The sequence below is a fragment of the Schistocerca serialis genome, chromosome 4 (genome assembly GCF_023864345.2).
Source record: "Schistocerca serialis cubense isolate TAMUIC-IGC-003099 chromosome 4, iqSchSeri2.2, whole genome shotgun sequence".
Lineage (NCBI taxonomy): Eukaryota > Metazoa > Arthropoda > Insecta > Orthoptera > Acrididae > Schistocerca > Schistocerca serialis.
Genome location: NC_064641.1, coordinates 49366568 through 49388409, shown reverse-complemented (window position 1 = coordinate 49388409; position 21842 = coordinate 49366568).

Genomic DNA, 21842 nt, shown 5'->3' with positions numbered 1-21842 from the left:
CTGTTTTGGTGTGGTATTATGTGGGGCCGACGTAAGCCTCTGGCACTCATAGAAGGCGCCGTAACGGCTGCACGTTCCGTGAATGCCATCCTCCGACCGATAATGCAACCATACCGGCAGCATATCGGCGAGGCATTCGTCTTCATGGACGACAATTCGCGCTCCTATCGTGCACATCTTGTAATGACGTCCTTCAGGATAACGACATCGCTCAATTAGAGTGGCCAGCGTGTTCTCCAGACAAGAACCCTATCCGTTCAAACAAATTTCGGGCTTGCAGCCGGTCGTCATTCAATACTTCGCACGATATTTCAACTGGGCACCTGCCAGTCATCTTCAGGTGAGCCGTCGCAGCCTGGCGAAAACGTCCTCCGTTCCGCAATATATAGCGTACTGTAAGTATTCTGATAGTTGAACCACACTGCCCGCCGGCAGCGCCCTCGCTGGTGGAATAGCAGAACTCAGACGCCCTCTGCGTTGCTGTTTGCCACGGCCGTCGACGCACTCTGTCGTCTTCGATTTGAGCAAACCGTGGAGATGATGGGATTCCATGCACTGTCCAGCTGGTAGCCGCTGTCACGGTTTAACAGCAGGTGCAAATCAGTATGAGTGGGCAGATTAACAGGGCACTGACAGTTAAAACTAAGAAGCAGGACGTGAATAAAGAGGAGAACATGCTGGAACAATCTTTAGCTTTTCTTCCTTTGGTTGGCAACACTTCGTTTAAAATAGCAAGAATCCTCCAAAAATTTCAGGTAAAAGTGGTATTCCGCCCACCATCGAAGATTGCGGACCTTGTGTGATCAGTTAAGGACAATCTGTTACTACGAAAGGCCGCAATTTACAAGATACCGTGCCAGTGTGGTATGGCTTACATAGGTCAAACCACTCGCACCGTGAAAGAACACTGCACTGAACATCAACGTTACACCCGCCTTTTGCAGCCAAACAAGTCCGCTATTGCTGAACATTATATTTCTACTGGACATTCAATGGAGTATGAGAAAATAATGATTTTGTCCACAGCAACGTCTTTCTGGGACTCCATTATTAAAAAATCCGTAGAAACACGACTGGCGGAAAATCTGTTAAACCGTGACAGCGGCTACCAGCTGGACAGTGCATGGAATCCCATCATCTCCATGATTTGCTCAAATCGAAGACGACAGAGTGCGTCGACGGCCGTGGCAAACAGCAACGCAGAGGGCGGCTGTAACTGAGTCCCGCTATTCCACCAGCGAGGGCGCTGCCGATGGGCAGTGTGGTTCATCTATAAAGTTTTCGACGCATGCGCAGAATAGTTACAGTACGCTATATATTGCGGAACGGAGGACGTTTTCGCCAGGCTGCGACGGCTCAACTGAAGATGACTGGCAGGTGCTCAGTTGAAATATCGTGCAAAGTATTGAACGACGACCGGCTGCAAGCCCGAAATTTGTTTGAACAGTCAATTCGCCGAGAAAATTTTAAAATTCACACAAGAACCCAATCGATCATGCCTGGGATAGATTGAAAAGGGCTGTTTATGGACATCGTGACCCACCAACCACTCTGAGGGATCTACGCCGAATCACCGTTCAGCAGTGGACCAACAATACCTTGATGAACTTGTGGTCAGTATGACATGGACTAATGCAAGAGGACGTGCTGCTGGGCATTAGAGGTAACAGTGTGTACAGCCGCTGATGACCTTGACGTTAAGCGCCCATTAGCCCCAACACACACACACACAGTGTGTACAGCAATCTGGACCACCATATTTGCAGGTCTCTCTGTATGGTGGGACAACATTCAATGAGTAGTTGTCATGAGGAATAAAAAGGGCGGAAATGAGGTTTATGTTGATATCTGTTCCAATTTTCTTTACAGGTCCCGGAACTCTCGGAACCGAAGTGACGCAAAACTTCTTTTGATACATATTTGTGTGTGTGTGTGTTTGTGTTTGTATGTGTGTGTGGACCAGCAGAAAAATTCTGTCGGAGAATAAAATGGAGAATATGCTCATGTTTAAAACACTCTGGCTGAGAAGTGGGGTACCAGCTGCCTCATTCTACCTTCCACACCATCTTTAAAAATGTTCCCAAATTTTTTGGCATACGAACACATTCGCGCCCTTTCTAACATGCAACACATCTCTCACTCCAAAAAGCTCAACTAGCTGTAATGCGCTCACATCCACTAGTCCACCGCTGTAAGTCACTCATGCCCATCCACTCCCAGTTGCCTGAGAACTCACTCATTCAGCCCAACTCGTTGTCATTGTCCCTTTGTGTGTCTGTCACTATTTCCTGTCTCACAGCGTCAGTATCCTCCGTTCTGTCCTGCTACTACTGTCTCCTCTCGCTGTCACTGTGTCTCTCTTTTTCTCCCTCCCTGCTACTGTCTTCCTTTTGTTTCACTGCTACTATCTCATTCATTCCTTCTCACTGCTGATGTCTCTTCTGACTGTCACTATCTCTCTCTTCCTAGTTATCACTGTCCTACACTCTGTGTCTCATTACCGCTGGCTCTTGACCACTTTCATTTTCTCCTTCTCTTTATTCCTGTCCTACTGGCACTGTCTTCTTCAGTCTTTTCCTGGCACTGTTCTGTCACTGTCAACTATACTCCACTTCCACTGACTTCCTCACTCTCACACTGCCATTACCTCCTTCGCTCTGTCTACACCACAACCGCTGTGCCACACACAACCTTCCCGTATTTACTACTTTCAAGGCTGTGTTACTACTTTCAAGGTTGTTTGAGATCGGGATCTAAGGAATTTGACGTAATAATTTCAACCATTTCCTGTGCATTGCCATCTTCAAATCCGCAGCTCTTTCGATACGAATATAGGTTTTTTGGGGTTTTCTATGGAGCAGCACATGAACCAATGGTGCCTCCACAAGCCTCTTGGACCCGCCGTAGACCACATCAAATGCAAAAAGAACCAAGCGATTTGCCCCATTTGCTTAAGGACAGGAAGTGTGTAATATTCGTACTTTGACCCTGCGTTGTGGAATAGTGACACTAAGATGATCCTTCTGCTGGGTATACAAATGGTCTCTAGCCCAATGGTTATCCCAAACAGTTGACCCTACCTTTCTGTCACCAACAAAATCCAAGGTATGAACCCCGGAGGAATCCTGTATTTGTGCGCGGCGTTTTGGAACATACACTCCTGGAAATGGAAAAAAGAACACATTGACACCGGTGTGTCAGACCCACCATACTTGCTCCGGACACTGCGAGAGGGCTGTACAAGCAATGATCACACGCACGGCATAGCGGACACACCAGGAACCGCGGTGTTGGCCGTCGAATGGCGCTAGCTGCGCAGCATTTGTGCACCGCCGCCGTCAGTGTCAGCCAGTTTGCCGTGGCATACGGAGCTCCATCGCAGTCTTTAACACTGGTAGCATGCCGCGACAGCGTGGACGTGAACCGTATGTGCAGTTGACGGACTTTGAGCGAGGGTGTATAGTGGGCATGCGGGAGGCCGGGTGGACGTACCGCCGAATTGCTCAACACGTGGGGCGTGAGGTCTCCACAGTACATCGATGTTGTCGCCAGTGGTCGGCGGAAGGTGCACGTGCCCGTCGACCTGGGACCGGACCGCAGCGACGCACGGATGCACGCCAAGACCGTAGGATCCTACGCAGTGCCGTAGGGGACCGCACCGCCACTTCCCAGCAAATTAGGGACACTGTTGCTCCTGGGGTATCGGCGAGGACCATTCGCAACCGTCTCCATGAAGCTGGGTTACGGTCCCGCACACCGTTAGGCCGTCTTCCGCTCACGCCCCAACATCGTGCAGCCCGCCTCCAGTGGTGTCGCGACAGGCGTGAATGGAGGGACGAATGGAGACGTGTCGTCTTCAGCGATGAGAGTCGCTTCTGCCTTGGTGCCAATGATGGTCGTATGCGTGTTTGGCACCGTGCAGGTGAGCGCCACAATCAGGACTGCATACGACCGAGGCACACAGGGCCAACACCCGGCATCATGGTGTGGGGAGCGACCTCCTACATTGGCCGTACACCACTGGTGATCGTCGAGAGGACACTGAATAGTGCACGGTACATCCAAACCGTCATCGAACCCATCGTTCTACCATTCCTAGACCGGCAAGGGAACTTGCTGTTCCAAGAGGACAATGCACGTCCGCATGTATCCCGTGCCACCCAACGTGCTCTAGAAGGTGTAAGTCAACTACCCTGGCCAGCAAGATCTCCGGATCTGTCCCCCATTGAGCATGTTTGGGACTGGATGAAGCGTCGTCTCACGCGGTCTGCACGTCCAGCACGAACGCTGGTCCAACTGAGGCGCCAGGTGGAAATGGCATGGCAAGCCGTTCCACAGGACTACATCCAGCATCTCTACGATCGTCTCCATGGGAGAATAGCAGCCTGCATTGCTGCGAAAGGTGGATATACACTGTACTAGTGCCGACATTGTGCATGCTCTGTTGCCTGTGTCTATGTGCCTGTGGTTCTGTCAGTGTGATCATGTGATGTATCTGACCCCAGGAATGTGTCAATAAAGTTTCCCCTTCCTGGGACAATGAATTCACGGTGTTCTTATTTCAATTTCCAGGAGTGTACAAGGTAGCGCATTCTTTCACATGCCTATCGATTGTTATTGCAGATTCAAGTTATTATGGTCAGCCCGTCTCAACCCCTTAAGGTATAAATTATGCGGGTAGCACAGGATTCTGAACTGAGTATTTGGAGATAAAGAATTAACGCTGATAATAAATATTTCAGGAGGTATGGAGCCTTAGTGTGAGCGAAGACCGATTTTGTAAACTGCTTGTAGTTAATAACGCCTGCCGCATGGACATTGGTGATGGGAAAAAAAAAACAATACACAGCCGTTTGTGATCTGTCCACAGCGGAGTTTACGACTTTTACAGTTCATGACTGGTTGTCACAGATGAAGCACTCTTCGTTTCGAGAACACGCAAGCAAGCATTGGGTACATAGATCAGGAAGATACAGTACCGGAAGCCCAAAAGAAAGTGAACAGAAGAAGTCTACAGTAGATTTTATCCTAATTAGCATAAATTTGCCGCCGTAGATATAAACGTAGGTGTAACTGGGTCGCTCATGCCACATAAATCTCGCCACGTTCTCAACAGTTAATTATCCGCATGTTCCGTGGATCATAATTACGACCTCTCCCTACGATGGAAAGAGTCAATTTTACAATTTACATCTTCTCAGCGAAAAACATGATAACATGGTAATCATATACATGATAATAACTTCTCGGGTAGTCAGCCGAGTGGGTCTCTCTCTCCCCCCACCCCCCCCCCCCCCCCCTCCCCAGACACACACTTACTCTCCTAAAAACACACTCACATTTGTTACATCACTCGATAGGCGATCAAAGATTTTTATGGCTGAGTGTCTCACTCCCTTTAGTGCCACACTGAGTGGGATAGTGTAAATCATTTCTCCTCCCAGTAGCGTAAATTTGCCCAATCTGTGAGATTTAATTTCCTCATATATGAAATTTTGTACATTTTATTCATTAATTCTTACGGCAATAAAGTTCTTATGTGTAATTAAATGTTACAAAGTCCTCCCCACCAGCGTAGGACAACACTGACAAGACGTCTAACATACGGAAATTAGAATTAAATTCGTGTTCAGAGAGGCAGCTGAGTCTACGTAGTGTATCTTTGTGAGACACAGTTGCCAGCCGCTGTGGCCAAGCGGTTCTAGGCGCTTCAGTCTGGAACCGCGCGACCGCTACAGTCCCAGGTTCGAATCCTGCCTTGGGCATGGATGTGTGTGACGTCCTTAGGTTAGTTAGGTTTAAGTAGTTCTAAGCCTAGGGGACTGATTACCTCAGGTGTTAAGTCCCATAGTGCTTAAAGCCATTTGAACCATTTTGAGACACGGTTATAAATTTGTTACCATTTTGCTCGTTCAATGCACAAAAAACTGTTGTTACGGTGTTTGCTAGTTGTTTGAGATTTATTTTTCTACTTTTCTTAAAATGCAAATAATTGTGTATCTGTCCTCATTGAAAGAGAATAAGAATAATTAAACTGCAGTAAGCAAGATAATTAAACAGAACTATAACACATCTATTTAAACATCTGTTTCGTGGAACCTAATGAGAGAAAAACGGGTCACAACACTTACATTTAACACCACATCTTTTATGGAAGGGCCGGCCGCGGTGGTCTCGCGGTTCTAGGCGCGCAGTCCGGAACCGTTCGACTGCTACGGTCGCAGGTTCGAATCCTGCCTCGGGCATGGATGTGTGTGATGTCCTTAGGTAGTTAGGTTTAAGTAGTTCTAAGTTCCAGGGGACTGATGACCACAGCAGTTGAGTCCCATAGTGCTCAGAGCCATTTGAACCATTTTTTTATGGAAGGTAATTAGTTCTAACTGTGAGACACTTGTAGGTTTAGTGGTATGAAAAAGGTCATGACATATTTCACAGAAGAGTCTGATCAACTGTATGTTATATTTAGAAACAAAAGCTATAATGCAAAATAAGACTTTTCCTGTTTTTATTAATCCATCAACATATCTCCCTACTTTCATGAATGAGCCCTGTTTTCTACAGTTTCAATTTTTACACTTGTTTCCCCAAGTACGTGTGATGTAACAAAGTTAGTCCTATAAGCTACAGAAAAAAACAAACACTTTGCGCTTTCAAACAGCCAAAGAAATTTTTTGTAAAATTTAACTCTTATGCATAACGGTCTACACATGTAATTTATTTGTATCAATCTATCGTCATTTAGTAATCTGTTGAAATTTATTGCCAGTATAAAAGGCTCAAGAATTCTATAAAGACATTTTTACATCTGAAAACAAAATGTCTTTATCACCAGTTCAAGTGTAATGTATGTACTTATAGTTTCCATCACTAATGAGCAAACTATGCCAGAAGCCACTGCAGTGATACTATATGTTGAATGTTTACCGGAGTTGCAGTATTTAGGATTTAAAAGCTACAGTGTAGTGTTGTCCCAAAGTAATACTTCTCACAAAGATCCCCACGCATAGATCACTGAGGTGACTGAGTGACTGTAGGAGGATACAAGTTGACTTGGTGTAAAGAATGTCAGCTAACTCTAAATATAGATAAATAGAAATTAATGCAAATGAATAGGAAAAAGAATCCCGTAATGTTTGAATACTCCATTAGTTGTGTAGCGCTTGACACAGTCACGTCGATTAAATATTTGGGTGTAACATTGCAGAGCAATATGAAGTGCGACAAGCATGTAATGGCAGTTGTGGGGAAGGCGGATAGTCGTCTTCGGTTCATTGGCAGAATTTTGGGAAGATGTGGTTCATCTATAAAGGGGACCGCTTATAAAACACTAATACGACCTATTCTTGAGTACTGCTCGAGCGTTTGGGATCCCTATCAGGTCGGATTGAGGGAGGACATAGAAGCAATTCAGAGGCGGGCTGCTAGATTTGTGTCTCTGGAGGAAAGGAAGTGTGCTTTTCGTGAATCGCTACTGAGGAAATTTAGAGAACCAGCATTTGAGGCTGACTTAAGTATAATTTTACTGCCACCAACTTATATTTCGCAGAAAGACCACAATGATAAGATAAGAGAGATTAGGGCTCGTACAGAGGCATATAGGCAGTCATTTTTCCCTCGTTCTGTTTGGGAGTGGAACAGGGAGAGAAGATGCTAGTTGTGGTACGAGGTACACTCCGCCACCCACCGTATGGTGGATTGTGGACTATGTATGTAGATGTAGATGTTGAAAACTGTCGCATCATGCATGACATTTAATTTATTGTGTTTTACAGATAGCTCTATTCGCAACACATTTCGCAGGTAGTATCCGCATATATGTTGAATTTTTTTTTTTTTAATTTCAATAACCTTCACCAACCACTGTATATTTTAAGATATTTTATTTCATTCTGAAAGCAACTAGTTTCGGCATCTTCAGGCGCCTGCATAATAAAAGAGTATAATGTAGTGAATAAGAATGTACAAGGCAAGCTTACAGAAAGTGACGGGTAATCATAAGACTACCTAAGCTTAAAAATGCAAGTAGTGGCAGTAAACTATATCTTTGTATACATCCAGTACAATAGACTGAAAGATATCTACATGTTTGTTAGTCATAAAACTATTTAACACCACAAATTTACAAGGGAACATGTACATATATAAAAAGGTCAGCACTTGACTGTGTACAATCAAGAGCTCCGTTGAAACAAAGCTCGTCTTCTTTTTATTTTTTTAATTATTATTTTTTATATACATAAAATCCTTTAAGATTTTTTCAGATGAGAAATCGCCTAGTGCATATGAGTAGCAATCTTCATTTAAATTAAAATGTCACACAGTAAACTGTGAAATACAATACTAGGCATATTTATAACTCAGGCGATATCATAGGTGGTAAGACAAGTAGTTGTCACAGCATCAAAAATGACTTGATGCAAAACCCAACGGCAGTCGACATATTAAGAGAAAATAACATGCATAGCGAATGCTAAGAATATTCACAACTATCTTGTGGCCTTATTTATACAACAAATCTAAATAAAAAGATATGATTTGGCTTCTCTTATATCACTTAACAGGTCGGCATAACCACAGTAAAACAAATGATCAAGAATGTGAAATCCTACTTAAGGCAAGTTCACAACTAACAAGATCACACAGTTTCACTGCTAGTATAAGGCACTACCTGAAACGACCTGTCTGTAGATGAGAAACCATCTAAATAATAAGACATAGCAAATTGTGTTGCGTTGGGAAACGTGGGTACGGAAAAAATAAAAGATAAATGGGAGTGCGAAGACCACCATATTGTCGAAGCCCATAAAACGAGTAACATCATCTGTTCCATGAATACCCAAACTCGTCTCTAGTAAGATCATCATAACATTCTCCCTAAGCTGTGTGGGAAGTAAGAACAACACTGACACGCTGGTAAACTAACTGGGTCCTAACGTACCTAATTCCCACAAGTGAACTGGGGAATGTGCCAATTTGGGTTTAAAAATGCAACTTTCTAAAAGGTAGTAGCTGACAATAGGTAACACCAGTTCCCATTATAAGGAAGCAGTAAAATGCTTCATTGTCCTAAGTATAAAAGTAGCATATAAGATACCAATAAACCGAAAACATGGTCACTAATAAACATATACTGCCTATCAGGGGAGTAGATTGCTATGAAGCGGATACAAAGAGCTGTAGGAAACAAAGTCTACAAGCTCATATGAAGGTGACATATTTTATGCTTCAGGTAAACTATCAAGGCCTTATAGTAAAGCTGAAAAATTACATTCATACTAAGATTCTTAGACACAAAATATAGGACAAGAACTGTATATTGTCGGAAAGATAATGGTGAAACATATAAGGGCTTAAAAACGTAGGGGTAAATAAATATTGCTGAGCTAAAGTGACACCTTTCATCCAAAGAAAAGCCCCCAAAAATAACAATATGAAATTTACTGAAATAAGTCCCAAAAATAACGTATGACTAGACCCTGACGTGCCAAAATCATTATGGATTATTCTAGCTGAAACGGTACCATTATTATGACAGAGGTCACCCCATTGGAATACAATGATTCGCTAACAAACTACTCTCACTCACAGAACCGACCATACCACGGTGAAACTCGTCGTAAGCGTAGAAAAGGCAAACATGTATCGTCAAAGAAATGATGGAAGCGTAAAGTGACAGCTATCTAGATATTCACAACCAAAATCACGACCCCATCACGCCATATTATAGATCAAATCGATCTCTCATATGACAAGCACTTCTGACAAACGGTCCCTCTGGACTACTGATAGGAGTACCACTGACAAAGACAGTCATGTGAAGGACAAACTGGTCTGTACTAAAAGAACGTCATATGTTGAGCAATAAATGTAAAATCCTATGAAAAAACGTATTCTACCTCAAGTCAAGACTACTTCAACGCGGGATATACGGTAATCCTAACTCAGCCCAAACGTTTTGGTCCATTATATGCAATAAAAATACAGAAGTGCTTCACTGTTACTGAAGTCGACCCATGAAAATATATAATCAACCGAATATGGTGACACTACTGTTGATACCGAAAACAAAACAGAAGATCAGTAAAACCTAACAATAACTCTTCAGCTGTCCTATAATATTTAACAGGAGTTAAAATAGCTGTCTTAACACGTACTGCATCTAGATGGAGTGATCTCTATGAAAAGAAAGTGAACGACCATAATGTAAACACTACGTCACACGTCTTACAATAAAATCGTAAGGGAACTGAGTCAGTAAAGCCACAGTAACCATTCTGCAAAAAGCTGTATCAAGTGACGTATCATGAAGGAATCTTACTTGTGTCAAGACGTGTACACTTATAACATAAGTACGATACCTCAATCTGACCGCAACACTCTAGTGAGGCCACATTGGTGCAAGGCTACTACAGTCCCATTATCCATTTCGTCATATCAATAGCTACTAGATAGTATAAATTACTCACCACACGCTTGTATCCAAATACACGAACTTATTATACAGCGGCATAAAACAATGAATATTGTGAATTCAATTCTAGAAACACAAAGCAATCAAGCTTATAGTAAAAGTTCAAGATGAACTGCATGCCAACTTACCTTTATACAAATGCTTCATACGAAGATGTAACAGCAACTGAGACCACCCTACACGTCCAGAATTGCTACAGAGTGGCTCCAGGAACACTCTGCTGAGTTTAAACACTTCTGCTGGACACCAAACTCCCCAAACACGAACATTATTGAGCAGTCTGGAGTGTCTTGCAACGTGTTGTTCAGAAGAGATCTCCACCCCCTCGTACTCATACGAATTTATGGATAGCCATGCAGGATTCATGGTATCAGTTCCCTCCAGCACTAATTCAGACATTAGTCGAGTCCATGCGACGGCGCGTTGCGCTACTTCTGCGCGCTCGCCGGGGCCCAACATGATATTAGGTTGGTGTACCAGTTTCTTTGGCTCTTCAGTTTATGATATTATGAGTGCCCTGACGAATTTCACTTACACTTTGTAAGAGTGTTCTTCACTCACAAACTATTAATATTTTCTGTATATGAAGATAGTAACTGTTCGCGAAAGAACAAATGACATTGATGACCGCGCAGCTTCTCTAGAATAAATGATAATTAATTGAAACCCTCAGATGCCGGCAGGTGTTGTTGACATACCCATCAAGGTATGTCAACAGCACCTGTCGGTAGCTGAGGGTTTCAATTAATTATCATTTATTAATATATTCGTTTGCAATTCGTGTAGTGCATTTTTATGCAACTTTTAAAATATGTGTTAAGCAACTAACACTTCCTGCAAAATTAGACGATTTTTTAGGACTGATAAGTTAATAATATGCTTCTTAGTATCCAGATGAGATCAGCAGTCTAAATTTAAACTTTTGTACTATTCTAAAGCTGTCTGTTGTATTCCTTACACTAAGATTAAAACGGAATGTTTTCGAAAAATAATATATTATTGCTAACAGATTCATTCATAACAGAATTACAGCTTATCACTGTGATTAACTCTAGATTACTAAACCCTCGTAAAATTTTCGGTTGCCGAAGGATATAAAACAGAACATTGCTGTTGTTTTTGTGGTCTTCAGTCCTGAGACTGGTTTGATGCAGCTCTCCATGCTACTCTATCCTGTACAAGCTTCTTCATCTCCCAGTACCTACTGCAACCTACATCCTTGTGAATCTGCTTAGTGTATTCATCTCTTGGTCTCCCTCTACGATTTTTACCCTCCACGGTGCCCTCCAATGCTAAATTTGTGATCCCTTGATGCCTCAAAACATGTCCTACCAACCGATCCCTTCTTCTAGTCAAGTTGTGCCACAAACTTCTCTTCTCCCCAATCCTATTCAATACCTCCTCATTAGTTACGTGATCTACCCACCTTATCTTCAGCATTCTTCTGTAGCACCACATTTCCAAAGCTTCTATTCTCTTCTTGTCCAAACTAGTTATCGTCCATGTTTCACTTCCATACATAGCTACACTCCATACAAATACTTTCAGAAACGACTTCCTGACACCCAAATCTATACTCGATGTCAACAAATTTCTCTTCTTCAGAAACGCTTTCCTTGCCATTGCCAGTCTACATTTTATATCCTCTCTACTTCGACCATCATCAGTTATTTTGCTCCCCAAATAGCAAAACTCCTTTACTACTTTAAGTGCCTCATTTCCTAATCTAATTCCCTCATCATCACCCGACTTAATTAGACTACATTCCATTATCCTTGTTTTGCTTTTATTGATGTTCATCTTATATCCTCCTTTCAAGACACTGTCCATTCCATTCAACTGCTCTTCCAAGTCCTTTGCTGTCTCTGACAGAATTACAATGTCATCGGCGAACCTCAAAGTTTTTATTTCTTCTCCATGAATTTTAATACCTACTCCGAATTTTTCTTTTGTTTCCTTTACTGCTTGCTCAATATACAGATTGAATAACATCGGGGAGAGGCTACAACCCTGTCTCACTCCTTTCCCAACCACTGCTTCCCTTTCATGCCCCTCGACTCTTATAACTGCCATCTGGTTTCTGTACAAATTGTAAATAGCCTTTCGCTCCCTGTATTTTACCCCTGCCACCTTCAGAATTTGAAAGAGAGCATTCCAGTTAACATTGTCAAAAGCTTTCTCCAAGTCCACAAATGCTAGAAACGTAGGTTTGCCTTTTCTTAATCTTTCTTCTAAGACAAGTCGTAAGGTTAGTATTGCCTCACGTGTTCCAACATTTCTACGGAATCCAAACTGATCTTCCCCGAGGTCCGCTTCTACCAGTTGTTCCATTCGTCTGTAAAGAATTCGCGTTAGTATTTTGCAGCTGTGACTTATTAAACTGATAGTTCGGCAATTTTCACATCTGTCAACACCTGCTTTCTTTGGGATTGGAATTATTATATTCTTCTTGAAATCTGAGGGTATTTCGCCTGTCTCATACATCGTGCTCACCAGATGGTAGAGTTTTGTCATGACTGGCTCTCCCGAGGCCATCAGTAGTTCTAATGGAATGTTGTCTACGCCGGGGGCCTTGTTTCGACTCAGGTCTTTCAGTGCTCTGTCAAACTCTTCACGCAGTATCTTATCTCCCATTTCGTCTTCATCTACATCCTCTTCCATTTCCATAATATTGTCCTCAAGTACATCGCCCTTGTATAAACCCTCTATATACTCCTTCCACCTTTCTGCCTTCCCTTCTTTGCTTAGAACTGGGTTGCCATCTGAGCTCTTGATATTCATAAAAGTGGTTCTCTTCTCTCCAAAGGTCTCTTTAATTTTCCTGTAGGCAGTATATATCTTACCCCTAGTCAGACAAGCCTCTACATCCTTACATTTGTCCTCTAGCCATCCATGCTTAGCCATTTTGCACTTCCTCTCGATCTCATTTTTGAGACGTCTGTATTCCTTTTTGCATACTTCATTTACTGCATTTTTATATTTTCTCCTTTCATCAATTAAATTCAATATTTCTTCTGTTACCCAAGGATTTCTATTAGCCCTCGTCTTTTTACCTACTTGATCGTCTGCTGCCTTCACTACTTCATCCCTCAGAGCTACCCATTCTTCTTCTACTGTATTTCTTTCCCCCCTTCCTGTCAATTGTTCCCTTATGCTCTCCCTGAAACTCTGTACAACCTCTGGTTCTTTCAGTTTATCCAGGTCCCATCTCCATAAATTCCCACCTTCTTGCAGTTTCTTCAGTTTCAATCTGCAGTTCATAACCAACAGATTGTGGTCAGAATCCACATCTGCCCCAGGAAGTGTCTTACAATTTAAAACCTGGTTCCTAAATCTCTGTCTTACCATTATATAATCTATCTGATACCTTTTAGTATCTCCAGGATTCTTCCAGGTATACAACCTTCTTTTATGATTCTTGAACCAAGTGTTAGCTATGATTAAGTTATGCTCTGTGCAAAATTCTACAAGGCTGCTTCCTCTTTCATGCCTTCTCCCCAATCCATATTCACCTACTATGTTTCCTTCTCTCCCTTTTCCTACTGACTAATTCCAATCACCCATGACTATTAAATTTTCGTCTCCCTTCACTACCTGAATAATTTCTTTTATCTCGTCATACATTTCATCTATTTCTTCATCATCTGCAGAGCTAGTTGGCATATAAACTTGTACTACTGCAGTAGGCATGGGCTTTGTGTCTTGGCCACAATAATGCGTTCACTATGCTGTTTGTAGTAGCTAACCCGCACTCCTATTTTTTTATTCATTACTAAACCTACTCCTGCATTACCCCTATTTGATTTTGTATTTATAACCCTGTAATCACCTGACCAAAAGTCTTGTTCCTCCTGCCACCGAACTTCACTAATTCCCACTATATCTAACTTTAACCTATCCATTTCCCTTTTTAAATTTTCTAACCTACCTGCCCGATTAAGGGATCTGACATTCCACGCTCCGATCCGTAGAACACCAGTTTTCTTTCTCCTGATAACGACGTCCTCCTGAGTAGTCCCCGCCCGGAGATCCGAATGGGGGACTATTTTACCTCCGGAATATTTTACCCAAGAGGACGCCATCATAATTGAATCATACAGTAAAGCTGCATGTCCTCGGGAAAAATTACGGCTGTAGTTTGCCCTTGCTTTCAGCCGTTCGCAGTACCAGCACAGCAAGGCCGTTTTGGTTAATGTTACAAGGCCAGATCAGTCAATCATCCAGACTGTTGCCCCTGCAACAACTGAAAAGGCTGCTGCCCCTCTTCAGGAACCACATGTTTGTCTGGCCTCTCAACAGATACCCCTCCGTTGTGGTTGCACCTACGGTACGGCCATCTGTATCGCTGAGGCACGCAAGCCTCCCCACCAACGGCAAGGTCGATGGTTCATGGGGGGGAACAGAACATTATAGACTTAATTTGGTATGTAATATACCATTAGCGACCCAATAATGGTAATTAACTAATATAAAATCTATAAACGACGACTTCCTTTGCATAAAATGTAGAGCAGTAAACTTTACCACAGTTTAGTAGCAATTTAACATTTCCCCCTCTTTACTATTCTACAGTTAATATGATATAATAAAAAATAAAATAGGTTCATAAATAATCTAGGGGACTGTTGGCATTTGTACTAACTGAGTCGAAATAGTAACTAAGTCTTTTAATATCATTTACAGCAAATTGTTTTGCTAAAAAGGGATGAATGTTCGATTAAAAACAACCACGTGAAAGGGCAATTTTTACTGTAACAAATTTATATAAAAAATTGTAATCATGTCGAACACTGAAATACTCGAGACTGCTACTTGTAATCTCTCGACATATTTATTTTTTCAGGACACTTCAGATCCAAGTTTTATACGGGGAAAACGTTTATTGAAGTATGTTGTACGAAGGATGAAATATAGTGAAGCAGATAAGATTAGCAGTGTTTGAATTTTGTGGAATCTGTCGATACAAATATAAAATTCTACGATAATTTAAAGAGAAAACCTGAAGCATTTAAGTTACGACAGCCGGATTATCACGCATAAACCCAATGAACGTACAGCAGCAGGTAATCATTCCATAGACTGCTGAAGCAATAAGAACGACGATTGAAGACGGATGAATCAAAATTTTCAGACAAACAAGAAAGTTTTTCACTTATCTTGATCTAAAGATCTGTTTATTGTTCTAACTGCCTGCCTTCAAAATATATTTCATATGTATATATCAACAATACGATTATGTGACAACACAGATTGGTTTATCAGCCAGTAACGAAGAGGTAGAGGGAGGTTACACGTGTAATAGAGAATTATGACCAAAAGAGTCATAACGGTCACAAATATTGTTTAGTAAAACGCTTAATGTTTGATTGAAACAAATATTTTAACATATGAATCACACATTAACATTATTATTAAATTTCCCTAAAGAAATAATCATGACTTTTTTTAAAATCGTTCTGTACGATTTTGAAGTCATAATCCCTACCAAGACCCTTATTCGTCTTTATTTTAGATTTTTTTTTTTTACGAAGTTTACATTTCCTGAAAACTGCATGCTCTACGAAAACACTGTATGTACATTTGGTTAGTTAACGTATACAGGGTGTTAAAAAGAGGTACGGCCAAACTTTCAGAAAATATTCCTCACACATAAATAAAGAAAAGATTTTATGTGGACATGTGTCCGGAAACGCTTAATTTCCATGTTGGAGCTCATTTTAGTTTCGTCAGTATGTACTGTACTTCCTCGATTCACCGCCAGTTGGCCCAATTGAAGGAAGGTAATGTTGACTTCTGTGCTTGTGTTGACATGCGACTCATTGCTCTACAGTACTAGCTTCAAGCACATCAGTACGTAGCCTCAACAGGTTAGTGTTCATCACGAACGTGGTTTTGCAGTCAGTGCAATGTTTACAAATGCGGAGTTGGCAGATGCCCATTTGATGTATGGATTAGCACGGGGCAATAGCCGTGGCGCGGTACGTTTGTATCGAGACAGATTTCCAGAACGAAGGTGTCCCGACAGGAAGACGTTCGAAGCAATTGATCGGCGTCTTCGGGAGCACGGAACATTCCAGCCTATGGCTCGCGACTGGAGAAGACCTAGAACGACGAGGACACCTGCAATGGACGAGGCAATTCTTCGTGCAGTTGACGATAACCCTAATGTCAGCGTCAGAGTAACGTTGACCACGTCACTGTATGGAGAGTGCTACGGGAGAACCAGTTGTTTCTGTACCATGTACATCGTGTGCAGGCACTATCAGCAGCTGATTGGCCTCCACGGGTGCACTTCTGCGAATGGTTCATCCAACAATGTGTCAATCCTCATTTCAGTGCAAATGTTCTCTTTACGGATGAGGCTTCATTCCAACGTGATCAAATTGTAAATTTTCACAATCAACATGTGTGGGCTGACGAATCCACACGCAATTGTGCAATCACGTCATCAATACAGATTTTCTGTGAACGTTTGGGCAGGCATTGTTGGTGATGTCTCGATTGGGCCCCATGTTCTTCCACCTACGCTCAATGGAGCACGTTATCATGATTTCATACGAGATACTCTACTTGTGCTGCTAGAACACGTGCCTTTACAAGTACGACACAACATGTGGTCCATGCACGATGGAGCTCCTGCACATTTCAGTCGAAGTGTTCGTACGCTACTCAACAACAAATTCGGTGACCGATGGATTGGTAGAGGCGGACCAATTGCATGGCCTCCACGCTCTCCTGACCTCAACCCTCTTGACTTTCATTTATGGGGGCATTTGAAAGCTCTTGTCTACGCAACCCCGGTACCAAATGTAGAGACTCTTCGTGCTCGTATTGTGGACGGCTGTGATACAACACGCCATTCTCCAGTACTGCAACAGCGCATCAGGGATTTCATGCGACGGAGGGTGGATGCATGTATCCTCGCTAACGGAGGACATTTTGAACGTTTCCTGTAACAAAGTGTTTGAAGTCGCGCTGGTACGTTCTGTTGCTGTGTGTTTCCATTCCACGATTAATGTCATTTGAAGAGAAGTAATAAAATGAGCTCTAACATGGAAAGTAAGCGTTTCCGGACACACGTCCACATAACATATTTTCTTTCTTCGTGTGTGAGGAATGTTTCCTGAAAGTTTGGCCGTACCTTTTTGTAACGCCTTGTATTACTATTTCAGTCTTCCAGCAGCCCCTAAGACAATATTTACTCAAATTTATGTTCATTAGTGCACTCTGTTTTTCCCATATTAAATGCGTACACACAAGATATACATATTGCCAGAGAAAAATAGGAACATCCGGAAAGGTAATAGGAAACGGAATGAAACTTCACAGGTTGAAAGAATATGTGAAGTTATTTTAGTGATTACAAAATCGATTTAAATTTACAGACAAACTGACATATGAGGCCAATTACCTTTATGATGTTAGACTACCTCGAGCACTGGTGCATGCACTGAGTTGGTCGTAGACATTTCATAAACTCTGGTCTCGGAATAGGTACGAGTCAGTAACCGCTGACATTTTCCGCAAGTAAATACTCCGAGTACATTCTGAGAAACACGCTCACCTGTAATCAAGCCCTGATATCCGTGAACCAACTGCATTTCCTTCCACTTTTTTCCGTGATTCTGGGTCGTTAGCGACGCTGTTCTGTAGGTTATGAGCGAGCTTCACGTTTTCTTCTTCTCAGCGGATTCATATACGAGGTGTGGCTAGAAAAAAAACGGACTAGTACGGTTGAAACAATAAAACGAATGCAATAAGGCTGAAAGTCGCGTGGCCTGTCACGTGACTCTCGCTCCGCCTACTGCTCGAGTTTCATCTGCCTCCTGCACTCAGTCTGCCCGTGGCGTCTGTTTTAAGTAGTTGACGTTTTGTCTGTGCGTAGGAAAATGTTGAGTGTACAGAAAGAACAGCGTGTTAACATAAAATTTGTTTCAAACTAGGAAAATCTGCAAGTGAAACGTTTGTAATGTTACAACAAGCGTACGGCGATGATTGTTTATCGCGAACACAAGTGTTTGAGTGGTTTAAACGATTGATGACACTCGCACTGGCAGACCATTGTCAGCAAAAACTGATGCAAACATTGAAAAAATCGGTAAACTTGTTCGACAAGATCGCCGTTTAACAATCAGAGCAGTGTCTGAGTTAACAGGAGTTGACAAGGAAAGTGTTAGGCAGATTCTTCATGAAAGTTTCAACATGAACAAAGTGTGTTCAGAAATGGTTCCGAAGTGTCTCACAATTGAACAGAATGAACGCTGAAGGATGATTTGTTCTGACATCCTGGAAAACATTGAAAGTGATCCCACCTTCTTACAAAATGTTATTACTTGCGATGAATCGTGGTTTTTTACTTACGATCCCGAAACCAAACGCCAATCGATGCATTGGAAAACTCCTGGTTCTCCACGACAAAAAAAGCACGAATGTCAAAATCGAAATTCAAGGCAATGATGATTGTTTTTTTTGACATCAAAGGGATTGTGCACATTGATTGGGTACCAGAGGGACAAACAGTGAATCAGCATTACTACATTAGCGTCCTGGCTACCCTACGTGAGCGAGTACGGAGAAAACGGAACGATTTGTGGAGAAAAAAGTCATGGATCCTTCACCAAGACAATGCCCCAGCTCACAGTGCGTTGTCAGTGAAGACGTTTTTGGCAAAACACAACATTCCCATCTTAGATCATCCACCCTACTCACCTGATTTGGCCCCCTGTGACTTTTTTCTTTTCCCTAAAGTCAAGTCAGCTTTGAAAGGAACTAGATTTGAGACTGTTGAAGCAGTAAAAGAAAAAGCGACGGAAGTAATGTATGGACTTACCGAAAATGATCTGCAGCATTGCTATGAACAGTGGAGCGGTGTAGAGACCGAGGAGGAGAGTACATTGAAGGAGATAACATGAAATTGTAAATAATTGTAAATAAATGTTTTTTCCAGCATCAGTCCGGTTTTTTTCTAGCCGCACCTCGTATTATTGTAGCTCTCACACTGAAAATGTACCGGCTTGAACAAAAATATGAAAACACCATGAGAAATGTTTTCTTGAACATAAATGCAGACGGTAGCGCAGGCTGCCGATTGCAGTGTTGTATTTGACCACGAATGGCAGCTGCCCAGTATCCTCAGTTCGTTGCAAGTGTCAATAGTGGTCAGTACAGTCTTCTGTGTAGTTTTGAATGACGTATGTCGGAGATAAGTGAATGCGGACGTGAGCAAGTTGTTAGTGCTCGTATGATGAGTGCTCTATAACCAAGGTTGCCGAAGTGTATAGTGCACCGAACATTTATACCGAATACAGGGAAGGCTGGAAGACATCATCTGCTAAGTCACACCGCAGACAAAAGTGTGTGTTGAGAGATCGTGATAGACGGTCAGAGAAGAGAATTGCGACGAGAAATAAGGGGACGGCATCCGCAAATGGCACTGCAGAACTCAGCACAGCACTTGTGAACCCTGTCAGCATCAAAACAACACGATGGAGTCTACAGGGTATCGCAGGGTGAGCAGACTTCCAAAACCAAGTAACACTGATGCAAAAAACCACGTAACACTGATGTGAATGTCCAGAACAGGAAAATGTGGTATCGAAGCCAGAAAAGCCGGCTTGGTGAGCAATAGAAGAAAGTGATTTCGTCGGATAAGTCTTGTTTCACACTGTTTCCAACTTGTGGCCGAGTTTACGTTCCAATAGTGAAATATGGAAGAGGTTTCGTTGATGGTTTGGCCAGTCACGTCGCAGTATTCCATGGTCCCCAGGCCACTGTGCAAGGTCGCATTACTGACACGTATTATGTGACCATTTTACTGATCAGCTCCAGCCCGCGGTACAATCTTTGTTCCCCAATTATGACGATGTGCTGCAAGACGACAGGGCCCCTTGTAACACAGGACAGGTTTTGTAAGCGCAAGGATGAATGGTCATACCTCCTCTGGCGACCACAGTCACACAGATCGACATTTTTGAGCCTTTGTGGTCTACTGCGGAGAGTGATCACTATCCAACTCCATCGTTACCTGAAATTGACCACTATTTTGCAAGAAGAATGGTATAAGATTGGCTTGAAAGCCATACAGGACCTGCATTCATCCATCCCGAGACGCCTGAGAGCTGTTGTGAATGCCAGCGAGTTCCCTACACCGTATTAGGCACGGTAATGTGTTGTACTTTTGGTGTTTCCATATTTTAGTCCACCCCTGTATCTGACGATCTATTGACCGCAGTACACGATTCTTCATCAACTACATATTCTACAAGGTGTTGTGGGGCGGCGGGTGGAATTTATATGTTGTTATATTTAAAATGTAGAATGTAATGCAGAAAAGATGCATTTCCCGGCCGATTAACCATATGTGGGCGGCGGGTGGAATTATTGTTATTTAAATGTTCCTATGCTGTCTTTTGCCGTTCTCAACACTGGCTCTCTAATTACAATATTGGCAACCAGAAAGTGATTAGCAAAACGTGAAGCCTGTAATTAGAATTCCGAGTGCCCACTTCATCTGAGAAATACACTTATAGCTACAGCTTATAGCTCTGAGGAATTAGGATATTGTCTGCGATTCATAATCAAAAACGATCCTGCAAAAACGTTTGCTATATTCTGAAAGTCACAGATCAAAAAAAAGGGATCCACACAATCCAACTACCAGAGCAGTTCAGAGTCTGAAGCGCTGATGCAACAATAACTGTTCAAATTAAATGTTTAAGTGAATGCTCGCCATAATTTGATGATAATGTTCATCAAACGCCACGCTAAATAATGGTAGAATGTCTGTCCCGCGGCGGCACGTGAAAATACGATATACGCAAACTGAAGATAGATCATTAAAGATATCCCAGAATTAACACTTCACTCGAAAACGATTTCATGGTTACGCGTATCCCTAGTAACTTATTACGGCATCCGAGGGTGTTTATAGCAATGATACCGACGCGACGCGACTCCCAGCACAGGTGGTGTGCTATTCAGCGTCTAGAGAGAACTGGGGCCTTTTTTCCTCGCGCAGCGTTCGTATAAAGCCGCGGTGCGGACGGCTAAGGGAACGCCTGATCAAATCGGCTCTCCCGACTAGCCGCTGGGCTAGTAATGCACCACATTAAGTTATTGAATAAATCATCGCTTCCTTTGCTGATGGCCGATGAAGATCTCAATTTAAATGTGCAATCAGAACACAGGTAAGTAATCATAATGAAAGTCTGACATGGCTAAGTCAAATATTTTGGGCGAGAGAATTAATTTAATTACACTACACGCAGTAGACGAGCTCTGAACGTGCCCTTTGTGTGGTGACACCGCCGGACACCAGTAGCTTTAAATCGGCCGCGGACCATTAGTACATGTCGGACCCGCGTGTCGCCAC